The sequence below is a fragment of the Sciurus carolinensis genome, chromosome 6, assembly GCF_902686445.1.
Source record: "Sciurus carolinensis chromosome 6, mSciCar1.2, whole genome shotgun sequence".
Classification (NCBI taxonomy): domain Eukaryota; kingdom Metazoa; phylum Chordata; class Mammalia; order Rodentia; family Sciuridae; genus Sciurus; species Sciurus carolinensis.
In genome coordinates this window covers 54,963,223-54,975,276 of record NC_062218.1, presented here as the reverse complement: position 1 = coordinate 54,975,276, position 12,054 = coordinate 54,963,223, and the positions used below count along the sequence as shown (strand labels likewise).

Below are 12,054 nucleotides of genomic sequence, written 5' to 3'. Positions count from 1 at the left end.
CAAATCTACTATGAAAAAATATCGATTACCTGTCAAAATGTATCACTTTGAGAAGTGATACACATACATTTTAAAGAAATAAAACCAGCCAGAGGCAAAAACATTTGGGACAAAAATGAAAGGCTGCTGAAAAATAACATTGAGCAATAATGGCTTAGCAGAGGGAATAGTAAAAGGAAAATTGCTACATTTACCCTTTGCTATATATTTTCTCATCAAGATAAGCCATGTGTTAAAATGCAATAAAAACTTCAAATGATGACACTATTCACAGGTAATAATTGGGATCTAGACTAATTTCCATTAATAAACTCATTTTTTCTGCGATTTTATACCTTTGCAGAATATGTTCACAATATTGTGGAGTCAATCACAAAGTACTAACCTCAAGGTATACTGCTTGTACACGTGTATTCACATAATAAAATCTGGTGGGCTTTGTCATTAATTGTTATCTATAGCCAAGGACTTTGCGGTATTTGATTTAAAATATTACTTGTACAGATAACATTACATGCCCATTATAGGTATGATTAACTTCACGGAACACTCAAAATCAGTGGTCACTATAAAAAAGGTCAAATTTAAATTTTAATAATTACCTCAATTAAATGCTTCACAGGAATAAAAATTTTCCAAATCCCAACTGGGAAAAACCAGGGGTAAACCAGCATTCGGTTGTATACATTTTCACAGAATGGTAAATGGAGATTTTGTAATCACTGGCCACAGAGATGATATTGGCTATAAGGATGCAGGTCCGTCTCCAAACTCACCTGGTCAGGCATCTTTCACATATTTAAAAACAAGTTTCATGCCTTGACTAGTTCCATGTTGGTTACCCTAAGTCAGGGTATCTTTGGATCAGATCCATTTTTCAGCTCATTAAGGAAGGACTCTGAGGAACACTGTGAGTAGCAGGAGTGTTGTTTACGACACAAATTTGTGTGAAGTTTGCAGCCCTAACTTGGCACCCCACTCCACCCCTCCTAGCAGCTACATGCCTTCCCTTCGCCTTCCTTTCTGAACATCCACCCAGAAGCAGAGGGAGCTGATGTCTGAGGGAGTACAGAGGATCGTTTTCTGATGGAGAAGTTGTTTCTCCCTCCACCCTTCTACATGACCCAGGGACAGGAGAGAGAGGGAAGAGTCACCATGTTCTCCCCCACCCCCATCCCACCAGAAAGAGCTCCCAATGTTCCAGTACCTGCTCCATCTAGGGTGTAATTTCCCCTAAATGTTTTCACATGTAAGTGTGGCAGTGACCACTACTTCTCAACAAGGAGGACAGACAGCCACAAAACCCTCCAACCACCATATCCTGTCAGTCACTTTAGGACAAGAGGCTTTGAGTCACTTTAAGATAAGGTTTGTATGTCTGTGTGTGTGTTCATTCTAAAAGTAAGTCGATATGGTCAAGTGAATGAATCTCTCCCTTCATTCACGAATTACTTTTTCCACTCATAAGATAACAGTCAGTGGCCAATGAATGTGTTGCATTAAAAAAAAGGTAATATAGGGCTGGGGATATAGCTCAGTTGGTAGAGTGCTTGCCTTCCATGCACAAGGCCCTGGGTTCAATTCCCAGCACCAGAAAAAAAAAAAAAAAAAAAAAAGGTAATATAAAGGTACAAAAGAGAAACAGACCATGAGAGCGCATACAAGTATCCATCATTATGCTTACAATCATACCACTGAGTCAATTTAAATGGTAACGAGAACCCTATATGACCAACACAACTGTGAGCATTGAAAACATATATGTCAGAGATTACATTTAAATTCCTCTTTAATATTTGTACTCTATTTCCCCATTTAACTTCTCAATACTAAAAATAATGGTCAACATTTACTGATCACATACCAAATGTTAATTACTGCTCTAAGTAATTAGAATCATCTCATTTGACTCTCAAAACAGCCTGAAGAATAAGGTACCAATTATTATCCCTTTTTATAGATGAAGAAATTGACACTCAAAGAGGTTAAATAACTTCCTCAGGTTCCTCAGGCAAGGAAAGTTAGGACCAGGATACCAGCCTCCACCAAGTTGACTCCAGAGTCTGCATTTCTAACCACCATGCTCTCCTTCCTCTTTAGTGTTTTAAACAGAGGAGGGGAAAATGTTTTCAAAGTAAAAGAAAAACATGTAAGTCATCAGATGTTTTAGCTGCTGAGGAAAAATTACCCTATCATAAGCATCAGTGATCAGAATATACCAGAAAAAGGCATTTGAAATCCTGAATTCTGTAGGCCCTGTGCTTCTAAGAAAGAAAAGGAGTGGGGTCGCAGCTATGTAAGGAGGGAAACTAGAGGCCCCTGGGCAGGATGGGACAAAGAGTGCTAGCAAGAGACAACTTAGAGGGCATGGCCTCGACCTTCTTCTTAGCCCTCTCTCCTTAGCCTCCATGTTCAGTCTAAACAACTCTCGGTCTCCTGGTATGCTTCTGAATTACACAGTTCCAAATACAACCCATATTTACTCACAATCACATGAATTCCACAAAGCCATGGGCACCCTTTCAATTGTGCCAGGCATAACACACATCCTTGTTAACCTGTGGAGGTTTGGGCAGCTCTTCATTTTCTAGTCTGAAATCTTGTCTGGAATTTACCCCAAAGGCAGCTCCTAAATCACTCTTTCCTTTAGGTGAAATGACTCAGGACAAGGCTGCTCACCCAGTTCCATGTAGTACTGGGAAGGAAAAAGGGGGAAATGGGGGAAATCCCAGGCCTGACTTCTCCCTTCATTTGCCAGAAGCCATGACTCCCCAGGCCTACTTAGAATTAGCTGCACGGAGCCAGTCCCCATTCAGGTCCTGCCAATGAGCAGCTCAGTAGGCTGGGGCAAGTCCCTTACCTTCCCTGAACTTGGGTTTCTCATCAGCAAAATGAAAATATCATTATGGGCTTATGACCAGGAAGCTGGGGAAGAGGGAAGGGAGGAAGAGATGAGCTGCTGGAAAATGGGCAAACACCTCTCACTGTGAACACCTGGTCCTTCCCCACTGGTCCCCAGCTTCCAGACTCCTTCCTGCTCAGGAACATGCTCAGGGCCGAGGAGGGGGCTGAGGCTTCCCTTCAATCCCTACTCATCACCAAGGACTCTCCCAAGTGGGAAAGCGATCTCTAAAACCAGCGAGGAGCTGAAGCTTCTGTATGCAAAACACATTCTAATGACAACTCTGAGATGACAATGCCTTAAATACTAGGCTGAGGTTGACACCAGCATTTGCTACTGTGCAATATTAATACCACAATAAGATTATGACCTAATATTATTACAACCAAATCTTCAGAAATATTTACTAGGTATTAAAGTAACATACAAGTGAACCAGATAGCTTAGTTAACTAGTGTCATCAATGCTCAAAAGGTAAAGGACTCCCTTTAACGGGTTCCAGTCTTATCTAAAGTACTAAGAGATATTCCACTCAGGAACAAACACTGAAACCACAAATTACCTTTTCTCATAATTTAAAATAGTTATTTGAAATGTTCAAGTTCTAACCTCTAAGGTTAACAAAGGTAAAGAAATAGAAATTCATACTATATGTCTTTTCCTCCCCTAAGAACAAGATTTTAAATCTATTGGGAAGGAGAATGAAACAGTGCAAGCTGCCTCCCAGGGAAAGATGAAATCTTCCTCACTCAAAAGAAAAAAGAGGACCTAACACCTTCCCATTGACAATACACCAAAATCAGAATTTATCTGAAGAGCAGCATTTTCTAAACTACGTTTCATTTTGCAAAAATTGCAGGTGGGGTCAGTAGCAAGCATATGCCTACAAAATATGCTGCATCCCACGCTTCTTGCCTTTAGTTCCACGTCCCATCTTTCTGCAGTCTGAAGACTCCTTAAATGTATGCAGTTGGTGATTTCTGCTATGTACCATGCATGATTTCGCTTAAGGCTTTTCACAAGAAAGCTATATTGTCTTGACGTTTGCATCACCTTTTTTTTATCTAATTATTTCTGGCATATTAGCCATCAAATCACTACTGACAATATGACAGGAATCATAGTATTGAAAAAATTACATCCTAGGAGGAAATAATAAAATATAAATCACATACATAATTTTCTTTTGAACATTTTAACAATGACACCCTCATATACATATGAAATATAGCAGACTATCCTCATAAATGCCCTAACATCAATCACAGCAGGAAAATATTCTCTACTTTGCGAACACACGAATCCAACAAAATATAGCATTTCTAATAAAACTGGGTAATACAACTTCATTTTTTTCATAAGAGAGCGTTTATGAAGATCTGACAATTGGAAATAGCACCAGTATTTTTTTTTTCAATTGTGTTCCTTCATCTCTAAATGATACACAGCTAACACAGGGACCATGAACTAATATTTAGCAAAATTCCATACTTCATATTCATATAGAAAGACAGGAGCATATGAGTGAAGTGATGTTGGTAGTACTGTCATTACAGGATGCCTATCAATTGCACAAGTTTTAGAAATTTGAATAGTGATATATTGGTAATAGTCTATTTGAATCAACTAAGTAGTTTATGAGCTTCTGAAACAGATAGATATTCCTAAAATTATTACCAAAATGTGACAAGATGTACCTGGAAATAAAAATAAGATTTAAAAAAAAATGTACCCTATCCCCTATTTTCCAAGTATAAGAACTCAACCAGTGATTACAAAAGCACTCTCTGGCTATACACATAGTAAACATTTTTTAAATCCTGCAGTGACAAAAGGCTGAGATTCAGGTTAAATATCTCGTTACCTAGCTAAACTGCTTAAAAAACAAACACGAAGGGGAAAAATCCACAAAATTTTCAAAGAGAAAAACCAAGTGTGTTAACCTTGGAATCTAAAACCCAATTAAGGTTTCCTTTCTCCAGCACAGCAAAAAAATAAATTTAAATTCTCCAAATTCTCAAGCCACAATTGACCAAAGACAAAGATGCTAAATAAAGTGAAGGTGGGATTCCACACACAAACTTATTAATCAAGCTTCTTTTTTCCATCCAGACTTTTATATCCACACATATCACTACATAGATCTGAGTAACCTTGAGCAAGCTGACCGTTCTAAACCCCAAGTTTAAGATCGCGTCTTCAGTCTTAGCCTAGCTAGAGGCATCAGGTTCAATTAATTCTGAAGCTTGACTGCAAACATTCTGACCTTGTTTGCATTATACACACAAGGCCCAGCACTTTGGTGACTCTACAAATACTGAGTAGCCAAGAGGTCCAAGAGGTGTACATATAAATGATTTAAAAAAAAAATAGATTTCTTTCTGGCAAGAACGCAGAAGCATAGGAGTTCCCCCTGAATTTTGTCATTCCATTATGCCCCACATTTGCTTTGACTTTCTATCATCATCCTGCACTAACATGCCTCCACTTCAGACAAGAAGAGAAATGGGGCTGCCACCTGCCAACTAGTTTACGGCTGAAAAAGAAGCAAGTACTCCTTGGGACTCTATCATACAGCCTGGTAAGCAATGTGTGTCCCACTTCTCTGCAATATTAACTCTGTCTTCTGGCCTCACTTAAATGTACTCTTCTGAGAAACACAAAATGGGATCCAGATTCTACATCATTAATCCTCATCAGTTCCTTGTGAAGTAGAAAGGAAAGAGACTGGTTCAATTTACCAATGAGGAAAGTGAGACAATGAGGTTAAAAGAAGAGCCCAAGGTCGTGAAAACAGCAGAAAAGCAGAGCTAACAAGAGAATTCAGATTTCTCAGTCCAGGACCCAGCGCCCAGACAGTAGCCATGCTGCAAAATACCTCTTTTTTCCTCATCCATCCCACCAGAACTTCAACTGCAACCCAAGGGCAAGGGCTGCCTGCAAAACTCTCAAATAGACACACAAACAAATAAAAAAAAAAATGTGTGCATACCCACACATGCATATGCACAGAGAGGAGAAACAAGCGTCCAGTGACGATCACGGCAAGGATATATACAATAGGAAGAAGTCACAGTAAGCACTACCTGAGGTCACAGTATTTGTATCTGTCTAATTGAGCAAGAAGATGTAGAAAACACAGTGCTTAAATTTCTAGCGCATAGTCCATAGTTCAACCTGTTCTGGTTTACACTGTGGTCAGATTTCTTTCTATACTATAAAGACACAGTCTTCATACAGTCATGCATCAGTACTCAGAATACCCTATGATTTGGGAAGGGGTGTTGCAATTTTAGTCCAGGACTCTTCCCTAAGACAGTGATGAGGAGCATCTCTTTCTGTTTGTCGCCTTTCTCCATCTCTTAGCTCAAGAGAAATAAATACTTTATTGAGTTTTCTTAATAACATTTAAAAATTATTAATGTAAGAAATGCTATTGTAGAACATCTGGTATATACAAAAATGTCATTAAATCACATCTAATTTTAATGAGTAAAGATTTATGATCCTTATTTTTTAATTCACCAAAATATACACTTTTACACATTCAGGACCCGGATATATATATATTGAAAGCTATCCTTAAAACTTTTCTTAATGTAAAACCAAAGCGTGGTTTTCTTTAGCCAAAATTTATAAAGTTTTTTTTCCCCAAAAATGACAGTAAAAGTTAAAAAAAAAAATTGGTCCTTTGGTAGTTTATTTAATTTCTTAGATTTATCTTCTCTCTACTCTTTATATAAGAATTCAATAGAAATTTGAGCACATTATCCATAAAAATCAAGAAAATCTATCTCAAATTTCACACACTGATACAAAGTCACTATGTTCTATTTGAAATCCCCAGCTCATTCATTTATATTCATTAATCTTAATGATATCATTAATGCACAATGTGTTTCAGAGAAACTAATTGTATTTTGCCAGAATCAAACATTAACAATTATGCCTCCCATTATCACCTAATAAAATAAAAAATAAAATTTAAAAAGTCTCAGGCACACAAGTGAATATTTTGATATGGCAACTAATTTGCATTTTTAATGCTACAATAAATTGGTCAGATTATCATCAATTAGATAAATTAATATTCTCTAAGTAAAGCGATGGGGAATTACTCTGTTAGAAATCGACAATTTCCACTCACTTCCTTGAGCTTTATTGAATCCAAGCTTAGCCCTCCTTGGTCCTCTTATCTAAAGCTGGCTTTTATGACTCCAACTAATACCAACCAATAGAACATATTCCTCTTTAATTTTATATACTTATCACTGCTTGAAGAAAAGACGAGAGATTAGAGAATCTATGCTCTTCAAGTGAAGGAGAAATATCTACCTGGGCGATGAAAATTCCTAAGTCAGAAGTGCATGAGTCGATTTGTTTAAATCATTGGATTACTATTTTTTTATCCCCTTAATTCAAAAACCAATCACTAAGTATCAACCATGAGTCAGGCATTATGATGGATGTTGAGAACAGAAAGAGGGAAACTCTTAGGTCTCACAGTTCCAAGACACGTGAATAAATAAACAAAAGACAGGAAATATGTAGCAACATAGGGCCAGTACCAGCAAGGTGCTGGGGATGCTGAGATATGGAAGGTGGGCAGAGTGAGGGAGGGTTTGGGAGAAGTAGTAAACAGTGCAAAACAGACAACAATCAGTGGAGGATCTTTTATTAGTTCCCCTAAACTGAGGCCACAACCAAACCAACTGAATCACAATTTCAGGGGGTAGAGGGTGGGCCCCAGGAATCAAGTTTCTGAAGCTCCCCAGGTGAGTCCAATGTGCAAACAAGTTAGGACTCACTGGCCTAAGAATGTGGGAAGTCTCTGGGGCAGAGGGGATGGGGGGGAAGAAGAAAGAATGCCAGGCAAAGATGACAGCTGCTGTACAGGCACACACAGGGAAATCCAGCTGGGTGTGTGGGCGTCACAAGACACCTTGGGTCTGGCTCCTAAAAGGGGCTTCTCTCTCCAACCACAACCATCCTGGACTCTGACATCTCTTCTGGGTCCACAAAAACCAGACCCCACAAATTCTGTCCCTTTCTCTCTTCCCAAATTTGCAGAGTATAATGTCCTTTTACTCTTAACATATTTAGCTTAAATACCTAAAAGACTTATACTAGGAACCCTCTTAGAACTCAAATAATCTTTCCCATAAGTGATTATAAAACTTGAGAAGAGGGGAGAGGAAGAGAGGTAACCAAAGAGAAGTAGAAGGAAAAGGAAGTATTGATCCCTGAGGCCATAAAAGAATGTGACTTTAATTTCTTCTCACCGAAGATTAGCATTTTTATGGAAAGACAAGGCACTTTGTGCACAACCTTCCTCTAAGACTGAAGTTCAATGAACTGGGTAAATCTGATCTGTCTAGGTCTTACTAAACATATTCCATGACTCAATTATTAAAAGCAAACAAGATCTTTCATCTGTTCCTTCCTGAGGTTTCTCCAATGCCACCCGAACTCTGGTGAATTCATACCTCACCTGACAACCTTGAAAACCTGTCACGGCTATCCTCTGAGACACAGAGTAAGGACATTTGTGAGAAGCCTGTTAATTGTATTCTTTAACTGTCCTCTAAAGAAAACTGGATGCAACGAGATGTGTACATCATGACATTTTTACCTACAGACAAAACTAATAAAGAAAAATCTCATTACACTTTTTAAAGCAATATACAGAGATTCTTTACCTTAACTCATTAGAAAAAAATACAGATTTCTTTGGGGGGTAGAGAATAAAATGAAATCCTAATAAGTGACTAGAAAGCAGAATTTTTAAAAATATTCTTATTTGTCTTCTGAAATACATGTTTTAGAAGTATGCTGCTAATTTTACTACTCAGTTTTCAGAGAGGATACCTGTATCAAATGCAAAAATTGCTTCCTTTGCATGCTTCCAAAGAAGCCTCTTTGACCATTTTTTAGTATTAAATCATAGCTAATAGACTCTCGGCATGAAGTTATTCATTTAGCTCTGGTGTTTAATAATGAGCTGTTGATAATACATTCCAGAAACATTCAGTGTGTTCTTTTGTTCATTTTTTTAAAAGTTACCGGAAAGAATTTCTCCAACTCGAGTATGTACCATTTTTCTGACCATAATTCAAGTATATAAACCCAGGATGCCAAAACATCTTCTGTACATTATTCCCTAAAATTTAAATGCTATCAAGATTAACAGTATTCTCTTACTTGTAGCTGTGATCTAAAGCCAACTATTACAGAAAAAAATCCCCATGTGCCATAATAAAGCATTTTAATTTCGAGCAGTCTATTAGTCTTACAAAAGCTCCTCCTGATAGTTTAACAATGAGACAATTAGTTTTATATACTCTGATTGTGTTTTTCCCAGTTGGCTTAGTGAATCACCTTGCATACCTTTCTCTCGCATGCATTATGGATGCTTCATTTTTCACACATCACAATTTTTTTTACTTCTATGGATTGCAAAATAGATTTGCTGATGCGCCACCTAGTGGAAAAAATACTACTTGCATCAGTATACTTACCAGTGCCTTCCAGTTGTAAAAAAACTCTTGATTATCTGAGTTAATGGAGATAAGAGGTTGGTGAAAATATTTCTCAGACAATAATCAAATGACAAACGCTGAGTCTGTCCCATCAAAGGTGCTCTGGAAAATGATGTACGGAACCATTCACTTAGGAGACTGGCTTCCTTTACATATTTATAGCTGCTCCTCCAAATGTATGAGGCCCCCAAGAGGAAAAAAGCTGCATGAGGCCAGGAAGAAAGTGATTCCCCTTCTCCCATGCTGATGACCCAAATTTAGCTCACCATCTCTGAGAAGGCACAGCACTAATTCTTAGCTTTTTCCAAATTCCATAACACTAACAAGGTTCACGACGATCATAAACAGGTTATCTTGATTTTGTAATTTGTTACTAGGCCAGGTAACGTGACAAAACTCTGAAAAATATCTGAGGACACTGCTTCCCTGAGGCTCTGGGGTGAGAGGTAAGATGGTGCCAGGCAAATATCACTGTCTGTTCCTGGAAAGGTGTCTCTGGAGACCCATCTTCTTTACCAGAAGGTAGACTGAGAGCTTGCCCTCTCCCTCCTCACCTTCCACACTGACAGACTAGGAAGACAACTTAAGGCCTTCTCAGCCTCTACACAGTGTTTACCACGACTTCCAGGAAAACCCTCAATCCTGAAAGCAGTGCAAGAGTACAGCAATCGATGCTGAATTTCACCTCTCCATCACATAGTCAGACTTGTATCTAACATTCCTTCTTTCACTGTGAAATAGTGCTTAGCATGAATTCATTTTCTATTTCCAGCTATCATAAACTTAAGTTCTAGGTTCAGAACCAGAATCACCCATTTCTTTCTCTGTGGATGAAATAGTCACCTAATGCCATTCAATCAGGAAAGTTTTGTGCTTGTTTGGTTGGGTTTTTGTCAGTCTGTTTTGCACTGCTGGGGATCAAAACCAAGGCCTTGCATATGCTAGAGAGCACTCTATCACTAAGCTACACTCCAGTCCCAATTAGCAGTTTTATAAAGCTGACAATCAGGTACCAATCTCCTGCTACTCCCACTTGGATAATTTATAAGCAGAAACACACAGAAATGCTGCAAGGCTCAGAGACATTTTGTTCCGTATCAGGGCCTGAAGGAAAATCCTTCCTGCCTCTGTCTTTCCTTTAGTGGCAAGATAAATCCTAAAAGCACAAGATGGGAAACTGAGCTACTGGAATCTATACCCAGTTCTTCCACTTAACTTCAAAATGCCCTTGGGAAAGTCATTTAATAAACTGCTTTCTTTAATTTGTCTTAGTTTCAAATTTTTCAAATCTACCCCAAGTTTGGAAAAGTAGAACAATAAATATGCTTAAAGCTTTTCACCCAGATATTCACCAATTATGAGTATTTCTCTATGATATTTTTGCTAATATTTGTGAAAATACACTCCCAACAAAAAGAGTTTATCACCTTAAGTCTTGAGATGAAAAGCTTTCCATAAGAAGCCGATAAAAGGTTGAGAAGTTATATTGAACAAAATATGCTAAGAACATTTTACTAGGAATTAGATTTCCTCAAAAAATGCTTAGAATATAAAAGCGTTCTCATTAATTTCCCAGGCAGGGCTTCAGGAAGGATGGTCCGTCTTAGCTGAACCTAGAATCATTCCATTTTAGAGATGAAACCAGGCACTAACAACCCTTCATTTCAGAGATGTGTCAACTGAGCCCCAGCGATAATGCTGCTTATCAGCACTAACTTTTTATCTGCCATAAATAATATGCTTCTCTACTACAAGAGAGGTACCGACCTCAGAGAAAAGTAGAGAACAGGGAAGGCAGACCCTGGAGGGAGGAGGCAGTGGCAGCCAACCATGGTCAAGGGCAGCTCCTCCCCAAAACCACTGACATTCCCGGCTGCAGCACAGGATTCTGGGCTCCAAGGGCAACGCAGCAGAGCTGCCCTTCAGAGCAAACCATAAGCTTCTATTTCCAAACTCTCAGAACTCCCCTTTCCACCCTCCGTCTGACATGCTCCTAATTTCAAAGGTCTGACTCGCTCCCTATATTGCAAGCACTTCTATTTTCCTCTTTATAGATTATGCTGTTAATGTTTCTTCTGACTACTTAGGAAACTCAGGTTCTTTCAGAGCAAAGATTTGACCATGGAAAATGAAGCTCTACGGCATGTGGCTTTGCAAGATAACCCCCTCTCTAGGCAAACACAGGCAGGACCCTCCTGAGGATATACGATGCAAGCTGTATGTTTCTGAGCCATGCTTCAAGGTTTTGTGTTAGAGATTTCCTCTGTTAGTTTGGTCCTGCTTAAGAAATACAAAGGCTTTTATTCATCAAACTATTTAAGGCCATTTTTGAAATCCCTGAATCAATAGGAATAATTCAGTAGAGGAATATTAATTTTCAGTAATATGTCTTCTATTGATTGTTTCCCTGGCTACTTCCTGGTCTAGTGTGACTCAGTAGCCAGCTCCGTACACACAGGCTGTCTCATAATGATACTTATCGATGGTGTTCTTGTGCATATGATCACACCATTATCCAGCTAGCCCACGCCAGCCTTTCATTATGCTATGCTTTCCTGATGCTGTTTGTTGTTTTCTGCCTCCTGACCACAGCCTGAAACTGTGGATAAAAGA

At 38.6% G+C, this 12,054-nt stretch overlaps 1 protein-coding gene across 3 annotated transcripts in view; it reads right to left on the bottom strand.

Moving 5' to 3' along the window:
* Positions 1–12,054, bottom strand: part of LOC124987467 (microtubule-associated serine/threonine-protein kinase 4-like) — a 316,071-nt gene that overhangs the window by 92,071 nt on the left and 211,946 nt on the right. The gene's annotated exons all lie outside the window — the stretch shown is intronic.